This window comes from Patiria miniata, unplaced genomic scaffold, assembly GCF_015706575.1.
Source record: "Patiria miniata isolate m_02_andy unplaced genomic scaffold, ASM1570657v1 HiC_scaffold_16, whole genome shotgun sequence".
Lineage (NCBI taxonomy): Eukaryota > Metazoa > Echinodermata > Asteroidea > Valvatida > Asterinidae > Patiria > Patiria miniata.
The window spans coordinates 18,031,347-18,046,646 of record NW_024037054.1 but is presented as its reverse complement, the minus strand read 5'-3'; the positions used below and the strand labels follow the sequence as shown (position 1 = coordinate 18,046,646).

Sequence of the window (15,300 nt, the reverse complement as noted above, 5' to 3'; positions counted from 1 at the left end):
CGTGCGCGATCCTGTTTGCTCCACAAACAAAAACTATACATATTTTCTAGATTTTCTTAGACTAGTGTTTCCTTAAGCAGACCGGCAGCTGAACCCCTTTGAGAACATTCCAGATCTGCTCATGTTAAATGGACATATTTGGCGCGGTTTCCGAAGGAAGCTGTCCCCACACACACCAATCATGATTTAAACCGTAGTCGCTGCTAATTTACCTCCAATATGCATTGGGTTGTCATACAAACTCTTCTATGATTAACCGTTCTGTCAGATAATGCAGTACAACGGGTAATTTGAGGACGTTCTTCACGTTCCTAATTATTTTAATGTATAGCACAATTCAGGTAAATGCATTTCGCTTCAACAGGGGCCACATTAACGAGAGACACACTACATGTGAATGTAAAATAGCGGCACATTCTATGTGACTAAAACTTTAAGAATGACAAAATGATGGATAATCTGACGGACGAGTTAGAGAACACCAATATTTATTTAACATTTTGGTGCACATCGAGTTTGACCTCCACCAAAGTATAATTGTATGTATTAATAAACGTTTATTAATTTTAAATGGTGAGTTCGTTTTAATTTGATGAATTAGTTTGAAATTAAATATTAAATTTAATATATTAAATAGAATACAACCAAGCAACATGATGGGAAACACCAATGACGATGTGAAAGAAAAACGTCCATCGTAATTATGCTTCAATAAAGAAGAAAAAAATTGTAACATTTCTCTTAAGGACGTTGCTTTAAAATTAGAACCCAATACGTATAAATGATTAATCACAATATGTATCTTATCTACTCTAATTCTATATATCGGTATGTGCTGGTTTATTTTTTGTTGTTTTCCTTTGTGTTTTTATTTACCTAGTTATGTAAAGAGATCATTTTTTTTTCGCGAGAGGGGCACTGCTGCTTTTGATGGCCAGTTTAGTGACAATTTTCTTCACGTGAAGAGCAGTACTGTTTTTAGGGGCCAATTTTCAATCTTGAGAGGGGCCACAATTTTAATGTCGCGAGCGGGGCACTATGCTTTCGAATGGCAGTTTTCCATCTCGAGAAGTTATAGCGAGAGGAGCACTATTGTTTTTGATGGTACATTTTCCTTCTCGAGAGGGGCACAAGTTTATTATTTCGAGAGCGGTATTTGTGCTTTCGAGGGGTAGTTTTCCATCTAGAGCTAGGTGCACAATCTTGTTAATGCGAGAGGGGTACTTCTGTTTTGAGGGGAAGTTTTGCATTACAAGAGAGAAGACAAATGCATTTGTAGCGCGATCATTATGCTTTCATACCTGTACGTTCGAGGGGCAGTTTTGTTTTCATTTCGAGGGGGCACATTTGTGTTAGAGGGGCACGTTAGAGGGGCACTTTTGTTGGCCTGGGGGGGGGGAAATGCCCCCATGACCCCCCCCCCCCCTTTCCGTCGCCTCTGCGCTAGTGTATATGCTGTAATGAACATCTCTGAATCCATCCAATATGCGGATTATCTATTATCCATTAAGTGGAAATGAGTATCGAAATAACTACATGAAACAAAAGACAAAAAAAAACCGTTTGTTAAATCTCCCATACTTATGTAGCACGAAAATTGGTATCACATTATTGTTTCATAACGTAGCCTATAATTTGCACTTTAATTCCCCAAACTATCCCACTTAAGCAATAGTAATAAAAGTATGGCCCCTTTATAATTCGCCAAATATGACCCTGATGGGGCCGAATATGTCAAACGAGCAGAGTCGTAATCCAGTCACAAGCCAATCACAAGTCAAATCACAAGTCGCAGACAGCCTGTTCGGTTATTAGTAAACGGAAGTTTTTGATAATATCTGACCCACAGTAATTTAGCGTGAAAAAAGCTCTACCTACTGCTTGTCCCACAAAAAAAGCCTATCAGTCGAAAACAAATTAATAAAGGTATATTGCAGGTGAGTTTTTGGAATATTTTCAAATTATCTTTGTAACGAACGCTATGCTTTATCAAACTTAAGGGTTGAACATAAGTTTGGCCAGTTTGGAATCGACTATCTGCAAAGTCCAGGTTAACGTCTTCGATAGGCCAAACAAAAAAAGTCTCCGGTTTCTGGTATGCGCGCGCGTCGCCGTAGCCTTGCGCGTCGGCAAAATGAAAAAAGATTTTTTTTTTCAATAAAAGATGATGTCTCAAAACCGCCAAACTCACTGGTTTGACTGAAATCCTGCTGCAGCACAATTTTAAGGTGTTTTTAGATGGAGTTATGATAGAGAATAAGCTTTATGTGGCCTCTGTGGACTACCATATATTTGCACTATTAAAGTTTAGTCGGGCACCATTTTGCAGTCATCAACCGACATTTGAAGCAAAAAAAAATCAGGTAAAAAAAAGCCGCGTCGCCGCACCACTTTTTGGGCAAGCTCTATACAAGAAACCGGAGACTTTTTTTGGCCTTATAGGGAACGGGGCTGATTTTTGCTGATCTTAGCAACCAACGCTCAAGGGCGGATCCAGAACACAATTTTTTTTTGGGGGGGGGGCAAACAAATTTTGGTCTTCCAAAAGTGTCTCCCAAAAATGACGGCGTGGGGTTCGGGGACCGCTTATTAAGGGCCCTGAAAAAAATTGGATTATAGATGCTCTGTGGTGCAATCTGAAGCTATTTCTGATCACTTTAACTAAATCTTTGGGAGGAATAGATGGTGGTGTACGCAGTGCCTGCCTTTGATTTGACGCCACTTTAAAAAAATTGTTTTGTTTGGGGCCCCCTGGATCCGCCCTTGCCAAGGCTTATATTATAATATGTGTCGCCTATGTTGTGGCCTTCGGGTTAGGTGAACAGACAATCGGCAATGGTAGAATTGGTGTGGGCCGGGAAACCAACAAACAAAAAAGGGTCCCACGGAAGTCGGTTATGGTTTCAAGTTGAATTAATAAATGCGACTCCAGTATGTTTTGTCTACCGCACAATTGCTTGCTATGACTTGTGATGACTTAATCATTGATTACAACCATGCAAACTAGGGCAGGCAAAACAGCATCTGCTGGCCGCGCACTTCGTCATCGTAATAGTGACTTTCATGCGTTACGACGGCCAGAGGCTTAGCGCAATCTTCGGGTACGGAGATATCATCAAAGATGTTTTCGTAGCAAATGGTGTATCTCCATGAGGCGTCGTAGTCCCAATTGGCTTCGCCGTAGGTGGATTCGCACCACCGATACTTTCCAGCTAGGTCGTCTGGAGATAACGTAGAAAAGAAAGAAGTTAGTTAACAATTAGCCAACGAATTAATGATAATAGTATGTCAATAATGCGTGGTCGCGATTTTTCCTAGAGTGATTCCGGTTTCATCTTCTGAGTAGTCCATATCCGGTTCGTTAGTGTGACGTCACCTCCAGCACTTTCTGCACGATTGGAACCGGAAGTTAACGCAGCTCGAGCGTTTGCAGCCAATGGGCGCTAGTAATCAGTGGTGTGCGCGCGTGAATGACGTTTTTACTAACGAACCGGATTGCAATTCTTCTGAGGATTGCAACTTTGTCGTTGTGGAAGGGTTTGTGTGTCCCGTGGATCCAAAGGGGTCCGCTCATAAGTCCGATGCCTCATAGGTCCGACGCCTCATAAGTCCGAAACAGCGTTTGTCCATTGTCGGACTTTGCGTCGCACTTAATATGAGGCGTCGGACCTATGAGGGGGAATTGATGCCTCATAAGTCCGACGCCTCATAAGTCCGACGCCTCATAGCTCCGACGCCTCATAAGTCCAAAACAGCGTTTGTCCATTGTCGAACTTATGAGGCGTTGGACTTAATATGAGGCGTCGGACCTATGAGGCGGAATTTATGCCTCATAAGTCCGACGCCTCATAAGTCCGAACCGTCGGACCTATGAGGCGTCGGACTTAAGATACGGTCCCGACCAAAGAGCAGTGCCGTCGGTAGTCTTGGTGCTACTGGCAGGGCCGCCCTAGGCGTTAAGGTCGAGGGGAGGACCCAGACCAATAGTGTGACGGAAAGTGTAGTGTTTATGCACATGTACATGTTATTGTACGTACACGTGTACGCGCGGAGGTTCTGGCAAGTGGCAGTGAGCTGTACGAACGTGAGTTGAGGGTGCTCTCGCTGTGGTGTGTATTGCTATATGGTGAATTGCGCTATTTGCTACGCGCGGGTGAATTGTTGGACTGTTTAGCCGTTCACGCGCGGGTGCATTGTGGTTGATTTGGGCTGGGCCCATGGTTTCGTAGTGCTACGTGCGCGCGAACCATATCTCCACAGTGGCACTGAGCTATGCAATGCGATACTATCGTTCAGGCAGTGCAGCATTGGCTACAGTGTTCCTGTAATGCAGCTTTGGTTGTGCATTGCTACAGTGTTCCTGTAGTGCAGCAATGGTTGTGATTCAGTCCTGCCATCGTTTTGGACAGGAACAGGAGAGGGATGCGACAGCTCAATTGCTCCGCTACTGAGTAGCCCTGTTTAGGATCCACTCTGCTCATCCTAGACAGGGAGGGGGCTAATTCGATAATGATTTATATTAATTTTCTTCGAGACTAAGTTTTGTTTCATAAACCCATGTAGTAAGAAGGTAACAAAAATCAAGAACATCTTAGAAATTGTGACGGTAAAGTGGTATTTGTTGCGGTTTTTTCATGTCGCCATCCAAGGTGCCTTTTTTAAAAAGTCTCCCATTCGTCTTCCATGTGTGCATATCAATGATTACCCTTTTATATTATTAGTCCATAGTATGCCCTAAATATACAATGACAAATCGAAAAAGATTGGCTCATTAATTTTACTTGAGCGCCTTCAGAGCGCATGTCGCCAATTTCATAACCAGATACGTTACTATTTTTTTCGAAACGATAAACAGACTTAAAATTTCAGGAATATGCACGTTGAAGTTGCTTACAGACTAGACCAAACTGGGTATTATATTGTACAAATGGCATGAATCTAATACATTTTGAATTTGAATTTTTTTAGAACTGTCAACGAAAAAAATCCATGTGTTACGTATGTGTAGCGCCAGATACGTTACCTATTTTTGCCTTTCCTTTCGAGACACGTGAAGGAAGCTGACCTCAAACACCATACCAGTCAACAGTGTGTTGGGTGATGACTGATCAAGTGGCGGAAGAAGTAGTTAAGGTCACACAGTTTGTCAAGGGAAGCCTATTTCAACATGAGCGGGCCAGATACGTTACACCAGATACGTTACACCAGATACGTTACTGATTATGAATTCATCATGCAAATGTTATGCTGACGTCAACAAACATGAGCTACGTCATCGATTCCCACGCTGTCTACACGTTTTAAAGTTTCTTAACACATTTAATTGTGATTCATAGAGCGCATGCTTGCCGAGAAGGATTGTAATGTTGTGCTGAATTTCTGTCGAATATTCTTAAAGTTTAGAGTAGCATCATACAATGTTTTTTTAATGGTAAAATATGTAACTTGTAGAATCTGTAGATAAAGATTTTAGGAAGTGAGGGGTTGTAATTGCACAAAACTTGATAACATGAAACCATCGTTGTTGGTTTACATAGAATATCTTAGTTTATTATGGTAACGTATCTGATCAGCCTGGTAACGTATCTGATGAGCTCGGTAACGTATCTGTTCAAATATCAATCTTTAATTTGCGAGCGTAGCTAAGATGATACAATTAAATGTATTGTTCAGACATTATCTCTAAGCAACAGGGACACTTAAATGATGGTTTCGAGGGTTCGGGTGGTAGTGTAGGTGGGTTGGTTGGGGTAAACTTAGGGGTGGGAGGTGGGGCAGCTCAACACACTTGGGAAAAGGAAACTCTGACCTCCATCATGTGTGCCTGAATTCAATTTTAAATCATTTGGTCATAGTTGATCAGGATTGTTTGCCAGGGGATGCACTAGTTGCATTTTAGTAAAGTCATTAACCGTGATATGCATGCGCAAAACATATCACGCGAACAAAACTTCACATGATTATTCCGTATAATTTATATCCCCTGCTCTGACCCCCCGAAAATGAAAAAAAAAAAATTATAACCGTAATAATAGAACAAGATGATATTCTAAACGCAGGCGCGGATCCAAACCCACGGTCTCGACCCCCCCCCCCGTTATGCTCTGACCCCCCCCAAAAAAACCGCAACATTGGTATACAAAAAAAATATCTGAAAGGCCGACCCCCCTGCAAAAATTCCTGGATCCGCCCTGCATTATGGTCCTTGAATTATATACTTCAGTAGTTCTTTTTTTTTTAACGATTAATGATGTTTTTTTGTTGACAAACAGAATCAACGAAACCTTTTATTTCAGTCTGTCTGTCACAATGTGTACCAATGAAATTCACATCTACTTAAAATATCTACATAATCTTATTTAAAGACATGAATTTATTGAAGTGGACTTGTGGTAACGTATCTGGTAGATCGTTACACCACGTTTAGAAGACTTAACTTCAAGTAGTTATTTTCCCCCCAAAATAAAAACATTTGTTAAAAATCGCCTTTGTTTTATTCCATGTGTTCATCAAATGCACATTATAACGTAGAGCGACGAAATTGGGATCATTTCTGCTGTGTTAAACAATGCAAACTCGACTTTTCTTGTGTTTTTTTTAATTGTCGGGTTCTGACTGTTCGTTTACAGGGTGTACAGATTTTTATATTTTGACAACAACTTTGGTGTATGGAGCGCGTGGCGTTTTCAATAACATCATTATAATATGATTGATTACAGCAGCTGCTATAAAGTTTTGTGTAAGTGCTGCTTACTGCGTCATCCCGTATATGGTGTTTTAATTATAAATCTGATTTGCCAGATGTTACCAAAGCAGCCTGGCATTGTGGATCTCACTATCTCAATCTCATGGGAAATATTCGTATAATTACCTGTTCATCGAAATGATAATGACTAATTATTAGTTAATGGCAAATAAATGCGAAATTGCAACATGCAAAGTGATAGATGTAGCAACTGAAATTATGTGCATAGCAAATCGAGACAGACAATTTATGTGTCTTGTTTTCACAATCTAGAAAAAAACACGATGTTTCCAATGTACCTGTCAAATACTGTCACTCAAATCCCTCTATTTTTAGTCTGTCTTTCACAATGTGTAGCTCTGAAATTCATATTGACTTAAGCCTTCCCAGTTTTTGTTTCAAAGACAACTTTTCTATAAATAAAATAGTGGTAACGTATCTGTTAAAACACGTTTTAGAAGGTTAAATTTCAAGTATTTATTTCAAAAAATATGGTTTAGTTAAAAATCAGTACTGTTTTGTTCCATGTCCTGGAGCTATTAAACTTTACGATTTTGAGCAGATTTTATATATTCATTGTAGTTGATATTTTGTAAAGTCCTAGTTCCAACTTGAACACTTTAACGAAGAATGAGCCGAATGCCAACTGAAGGAAAAGGGGTGACATACACCTTCTTTTGGAAATGCAAACTGGAGGACCAACTAAAGATTCATGGAGTTGGTTTCGCCATGAAAAACGAACTGGTTAACCTTATATCGGAGCTTGCCTTTGTCATCAGCGAAGGCCTCATGATCTGACACTGCGTCTCCAATTCCAAATAGCTAAGAATCCGCCTGCAACAGTCCTTTAGTGCGTATGAACAGGGTACTCCCTCTCCCGCTCGTGCCATATTTTCAGTTGAGAGCGCTACATTAACTAATACTGTACAAATGCACCATTCTCACGACTATTTATTTAGGGGGAGTACATTTTGCTGGTGCAATTGTTTTTTTTATGGATTTTTTTTTTTTGGGGGGGGCTTGACAAATTTTTTTGGGGGTAAAGCCCCCCTAGGCCCCCCCCCCCCCCCTAGAACCGCCACTGGGTCTAACTTGATCTTTTCTGCCTTTTCCCGCTTTTCTCATTCCTCCGCGGCCGCCCTAACACAGGGCGACGGGTCAAGGGCTAATCGTCTTTCCAGCTCTCATTTGATATAATTTTGTTGAAAAATAAAATATAAGGTGATCGCCAAGTTGAAATCAAAACGAGGCTGTTGTGTTTGCAAAGCAATGGGTCATCCAAGTAGCTGCGAACCTGCTAACACAGCCTTTTCCCAATATAGCCAGTGCAAAGGGACCGATGCGCACGTACCTTGAAAAAAGGTCCAGTCTCTGGATTGTCTTCCTTCTCGGATACTGACCTGGAGTTTGTAAGGATCCTTCGTGTATTCGGTAACTGCAAATAACAATCGCAGAACACGGGCTTAATTTAAAAGAAATATTGCATTAGGGCTTCTTATACGCTCGGTGGGTTAACGTCTATATCTTTCATGTAAATCAAAGAAGAGAATGTTGCTTTAATACACGAATCCAGGCACGTGATCACGCATGAGACCTTCAACAGTTCAATATTGTGCACTGTTGCATACCACAATTGAGTCACGGAAGTTTTATGCTTTCGCTATGACGGGAACGTCATTCGTGATAGAATTGTTTGCGTGCTGTGATTTGTCTGAATCCTTTTCTTACAAAAATAAAATCAATGGTTTTATCACTGAGAATTACCATTCAATTTACAACTGATTGAGACAATGGTTTACAAACGGCAATAACTATTGATTAATACCATTGGTTACCATTGCGATGGTGTTTTGGAATGCTACCATTGGAATACCATAGAGTTTACCATTTTGTACCGCTGATAACACCATTGGATTCACTGAATGGTAGACACCATTCATGGATTAAACCATTGGTTCCACTCAATGGTGTTCCAGGCATCATTGGAAATTGTTTCTGTTTTTATACAAAAACATTTTTGCCAGTTCTATATAGGCATATAGGCTCATTTGCTCTTCGGGCATTTTGGTCGTTTCCAATAACCACACCAAATGTCTATAGTTTTGATTCTAATCGCAACTAGAATGCTTAAGCTTTCTTTTAGAACAACAGTAATTCAAATCACTGAACACAAACACCGTTTTAAAGTTCTGTCCACAGCTCACAAAAAATTAAGTGTTCTTTCAGCAAAACGAAAACAATTCGATCCCTATGAGAATTCTTTTAAGTTTGATGAAAGAACACTCACCTGTTTTATGATCCGTGGACAGAACTTAAAAGCGGTGTTTGTGTTCGAAATTCTGTAACTTGAAAAGTACATGAATGATTTGAATGATTCTTGTATTAAACGAAAGCTTATTGATTGGATTTTTATATCCTAGATTTTGAAAGTGCTACAGGAAAAACTTCATTCAAAAATTGGTCCTGCCATTTGGTTTTTTTTTTTTTACTCACCCTGTACACGGACTGATTTATGTTGCCCAAGGCTTAATTTACCCATCAAGTGTGGATACATACCCATTAAGAACTCGTGTCCAAAGAGGGGCATTATGACACAGTGTTGACACACATCCTCAGCGTCGTTGCATGTCATATCGATGCGACTGAATCCCTGATTGGCGGTGGGAAAATCAAACAAAGGGAATGTAACTTTCTTTTGTTGGGACTTTATACGTTAGACAATATAGACCGTGGGCCAGAAATCCTATCTCGCCTAGAAAATGAAGTCCGTTAAAAATTTTTGGTGGCAAGAAAAAAATGCTTGTTCTTTGTCAATTCGAGGGTACTGAATTCAATTCTTCCTGTTGCCGAGCTGTTAAGTGGCACGTTTAGTCACAATCCCCGTCCAAAGTTTGATCCCCCCCAAAAATCTATTAGGGGTCCCTAGCGACCGATGGCGGTATCCATCCCCTTAAAGTTCTCAGAAACGGCTACTCCGATTCAAATGCAGATCGTCACCCACTTAGAATAATTAATGATTATTAACTCTATAGACTTGTAGGTTCATATACAAGGTGGTTTCTTAAAGGGAATATACATCATTTGCTTTTGCTGTAATTTTCAGAAATGGTTGGAATTGGGGGGTTGGAAATATAAAGCAAATATAGTTACACTGACTTTTTGGAGGTTTTGGGTTCGAAAATGCTATAAAAACCAAGAAAAACGATCATTTTCCTGTAGTCTGGTTCCCTGACTCCATATAAGAAGAAACAGAGCAGTTTACATACATTGGGGAATTGTAAGGTTAGGGAACCAGTCTAGCTGGCTCGTACCCGTTAATAGGTTTGTAATCGATTGTAAACAAGTGCGATGGTCAATTGGGGCTAGTATTTGAAAAAAAAAGCCAGTTGTTTCCAACGCTGATCGGCCGATCAGCGTTGGAAATTGATACAAAAATACCACTTTTCTTGAAAATGACAGTATACCAGGTGCCATAATTTTACAGGATGCTTTAGACTGTCATTTACCAACATCCTATTAAGGTATTTCGCAAAAACTTGGTAGTTTTATTTTTCGATGTTTGCAAATGTTGTATATTCCCTTTAATTACATGTACTTTGCAAAAACAATGTTCATATGCTCATATATGTTTTATTGCAATTGGCACAGAAGGCATACATGTAACTGACTTTTCCATATAAGGCATGACTGACCTTTTCTGTAATTGTATACGACTGCATTATATAACTAACCTAAAACAGTTGTTATATTGATGCCAAGAAAAAATATCATATTAATGGTTTTATTGTTGTGATCATTAAATATGAAATTATGCACAAAATAACGCTTTGGCCATATTCAGTGTTTTTTATGCCAATAAATAGTTTGTTCAAGGTATCACTGAAATTTTGCATGTGAGGCTGAAAGTATTGAATTACATGTACATTTATGTCATTAATCCAAAATGAGCTGTCTCCAAATTTAACATAATTACATAATTATGGTAATTAATTGTGCAATTTTGCAACAAATTGGATTATAACAGCACTAAGTTTTAATCTTAAATGTTTATGGAAGGAAAAACTATTTGGAGAAGACTGACTTATTTCATTTACCTAAAATAAAGTCCTTGATGCAAGCAATAAATGGTAATTAATTCTCAAACTATCAACAAGTAACGCTAAGTTGACCACAGTCAACACTTTGTACCACCCAATTTTTTTTTGTTTCAAGATATCACCGAGTTTTCCATAACATATGAAGTTCAAAGACTTATTTGCAGATTACCAAATTATGTCATTTACCTAAAATAGAGTATTTGGTTCCAACAATGACCTAATTGGAAAGGTTTTATTTTGTGGTAATTAATTAATAAATAAGCAACAAATAAATCTTTGGCCATACTTAATATGTTCTTCTTAAAAAAAATTCTTCAAGGTATCCCTGAATTTGCCATTAACACAAAAATTAACTGTCTAGACCTGGAACTTCCATAATTCCAAATACATATATGTCATAATTATTGTAATAAAGTATGCAATTATGCAATAATGGATTGTCAAGGCATTACATATATTGAGTTTTTCACTTAAGTGTGGAGCTGTTGCGCTCGTCTCAAGCATCAACTTGGGTCGACAGAAGGTAGAGCTGGAAGAACTATTTGTAGATGAGGAATTGTCATAAGCCTAAAAATATACTGTTGGAAACTGGAAATTTGCTGTAAAAAACAAACCAAAGAAATATTCTTCCTGAAAGACATGATGGCAAATCACGTTTCTGCTGTCTACACCATGCCAAAAAAAAGCTATGCATATTTACAAGTACATGTAGAATGAGCAAACACATAAATATGGCTGATGATGAATACTGGTATGTAAACTTTTCCGTACTACGATAAGTCCCTGTGTCTATTCATCGTCTTCAATGTCACTTTCTTCGTCATCGCTGGACAGGCATTCGATGTCTTCAGTAGTGGTGTTCTCACAATCACTGCAACGACACAAGTCTGTACACGGCAAGTCGCCTGCCACACAAGAACAAATTCGTGACTTGCAATGTCCCTTCTTGCATTTACAAGAAATGTTTCGGAGGATAGTTGCATGCATACATGTATTAAGTTATCCAATTTACATGAATATAATGTGATGGCATGCCCATTTATTTATTATTTTTTTAAGTATCCTAGTATTTTCTACAATTAAAGGCACTATATCCTACAATTAAGGGCACTATTACTGTGATCTGACTTTAGTCACACACTTAATAATATTCCATAGAATAGGAAAATATTATCACCTTGCACATTGACTAGCTGCCATGCTCTAAATCAACAGAAAATAATCCAAACGTCTAGCCACTTTTTATGATAAAGAAGGTTCTGCATTGATTTTTTTTTTTTTTTTTGGGGGGGGGGGGGAGTAACACAACATTGGTGATAGCTTCAATGTCTTACCTTGATGTAATTCTTGTGGCATGATCTGTGATACCGGACTTCGATTGCCACCATGTCGTGACCTTAAATATCAAGAAGGATGGATTCATCATTGAGTAGTTCAGCAGTCTTGAGAAGTTGTCCACCTGAAAAATATAGTGAAAACAAAATCTGGTTCAAAGTGGTTTCAACAATTATGTGGAAATGTCTTTCCATTTATATGACATTATGGTGGTGTCACACTTTATATACATGTACATGTAATTATGACTGTACCTTTTTCATATTCGCACTTTGTGAGTGGCTCTTTTTTCCGCGGTCCATATGGCGGCTGGATCCATTTGCTCTTCTTGCATATGATGCACTCCACTGGTAGAGCATGCCTGGTCCTTTGCTCTTTCTCTCCTGTGCGTCTTCTCTTGCGGGGGATTACCACATCTCCTGTGCCATCACCTCCTTCACTAGTTGAGCTCTTTTCCATCCTCAGTTTTGCTCGCTTTATTTTTGATTCATTGCAGAATCTGTTGAAATGAGAACGAGACAGATGAAATATTTGGCAATGAAATGGCTGATTGGATTTAAATAATAGAGATCCGAAAGTTTTAGTTAAAAGTATGTTTGTAATCAAATCATACTTCTTGTAGAAGTAGAATTAATTATTTTCCCTTCGTAATCGATATCCCTCATGTCCGTGGCTCTTCAAAGAAAAATACAGAATGTCCGAAAACCAACCTGTCTATAGTCTGGCTCTTACAGCCATGGATCCCAACATTGAGTATTACAAGAACCAGACAATGCTATAAAGACTAACAACAGAGGTTGACAATTACGTTACAGCTGCTGTAACGATAGCCGGTGTGAAACAAATAAGTGAAAGATTCCCAGATCTGGCCATCACTAATTTTGGGAAAAGATCCATACTCGGACGTCAATTTATCTGCTGCCAAACATATTAATTGTCACCTCACCTTGTCATTTGAACCAAAAGAAATCCAGGAAGCTGTGTTAAGGTGAAAAAAATTTACTCAAAATGTGTTTTTAGAGCACATTTTGGATGCATACGTCGTGCAGAACTAACTTGAAGCAGCCGGTCAAAACTGATTGTAGTGGCTGAAAGACAGCGGTAGGTTATACACGTGACATCAACAACCATGACGTCGCATGAGCCTGCCAATGATAGTGCAATACGTCATTATGAATATTTATTTTCTCATGAATATTTAGTTTATTTCAATGGATACTTCAAATAGGTCCAAAGATTGATTATTGCAACAGCGATCGTGCGCGGCCTAGCGGTTAAGAGTCTCGTGTATCAAGCAAGCGTCAGAGGTTCGAATCCCGATGAAGTAACTGACTGATTAATAAATAGAAATTAAGGAAAGGAGAGGGTGAGAGTAGAGGAGGGAAAGTGGAGGAATAACCATAAAAGATGTAACTTTTGGGGCTAGAAAATTAATTGAAAAAAGTGACGTCCGAGTACGGAATTTTTTCCCTAATTTTTCCCTTCAGTGACCTATCAGCCATCAGAAAGTAAAATCAGTCTTAAAACTTAGCAGGGAAAATATTGAAGTATTTACTGAGAACACAATTCCAAATTTTAAGACCAGTTTCATATGTTCTGACTGTAAAGGGTGACAAGTGATGGCCAAATATGGTTATCTTACCCCCAAAATACTCAATCATTGTCAGATTGTCATGTTTGTCCAATCCTATTTTATTTTCAACGTAGGCCCTACTAATAGCAAACACAACCTATTTATTTGCTTTAAAAAATGACTTCAGTTACGTATTAAAATAGTATAAATAGCCCCCCCCCCCAACTACGATGATAACAATTAACATTCGACATGTTTGGAATTGGAAACTTACATCTGGCAGTGGTACTAGCAATGCCGGTACGGTCATGACGGTGGTAGCCGTACTCGGTCTTTGGTCGTTCGTTTTTCGCTATATCTTTGCTTTTTTGGGCAACTTCCCTCTCCTTTCCATCCAATTCTTGCCATTGCTGACAACAAGTTACAAACGTCTTCCAGCACGTCTCTGAAAATGGTGAAATTTAACCGCTTTCTTCGCCAACGTTGCAAACGCACGTCCTGCCGACGGGCGCCGCCATGTTCCTCCTGACATCCTCATCCCCGGGAAAATTAACGCAATTTTCTAAATCGGTTACGAAGCGCTGATTCGAGGTTGCAACATACCGCCCTCAATCGGCGTTCAAAAAAACATCGCCGACGCGACGGGAAAGTGGCAATTTTCTACCTTGATTTTCACATTAGTTTGCAGGGTTTTCTGCCGGCAACATCAAAAATATTAATCAGTGTCACAAAAGGAGTCCATTAGGAAAGAAAAAAAGTTGCCACCAAAAACTCCGAACGATTCTGCACGCTACGATTTCTGGCCCACGGTCTAATATGTGGCAGGAGAATACATGTACAGGGTGAGTCAAAAACAGAGGAACCCAAACCCCCCAAAATATGTTTCATATTAAAAAAAAAAAAATGAAGCACCACAAATAGTAATGACTGGTAAGCCAATTTCATAAGCTACTTTTAGATGAAAAAAATACTGAAATGATTTAATCCGTTCAAATGATATCACCATTTAAACACAATAAACCTAAAACCTGTTTCGTCCAAAAAAGGAGCAATTTATTGTGTATTCTGACTATTTGGAACAACAAAGAAAACTTGTTTCAACAACTGTCAACAACTGTAGTACACAATATCTTTATTAATGACCCTTGTTAGGCAAAACATAGTATTTTTAAAATCCACTTTATTAAAAGACGGGCCTTCGAAAAGACTTTGTGTAATATTTTTTAACTTTTCAACTGAGGTTTTATCGCTGGTGATGTTTGAAGACAATTTGGACGACGATTCTTGAAATCGCTTTTTTTGACGAAAGAGATTGAAGGGTCATTGTGTTTAAATGGTGATATTCTTTGAACGTATTGAGCAATTTCAGTCATTTTTTCATCTAAAAGTAGCTTATGAAATTGGCTTTCCAGTCAGTATTATTTTCGGTGCTACATATTTTTTTAAATATGAAATATAGTTTTGGGGGTTTGGTTGCCGCTTTTTTTGACTCACCCTGTAGGTACCATTTTTGCTTTTGATGGATCGCTTTCTTCGGCATTCCAGTTACT

At 39.0% G+C, this 15,300-nt stretch overlaps 2 long non-coding RNA genes across 2 annotated transcripts; both read right to left on the bottom strand.

The window, feature by feature from the left end:
* Window positions 1–8,105: 8,105 nt before the first annotated feature.
* LOC119723178 lies at window positions 8,106–15,300 on the bottom strand. The gene is made up of 3 exons (XR_005270525.1): window positions 15,256–15,300; window positions 9,302–9,395; window positions 8,106–8,180 (listed from the first exon to the last, which is right to left on the bottom strand). It is a non-coding gene; the product is annotated as an uncharacterized LOC119723178 (long non-coding RNA).
* On the bottom strand, window positions 10,360–13,051 carry LOC119723177. The gene is made up of 3 exons (XR_005270524.1): window positions 12,432–13,051; window positions 12,177–12,301; window positions 10,360–11,747 (listed from the first exon to the last, which is right to left on the bottom strand). It is a non-coding gene; the product is annotated as an uncharacterized LOC119723177 (long non-coding RNA).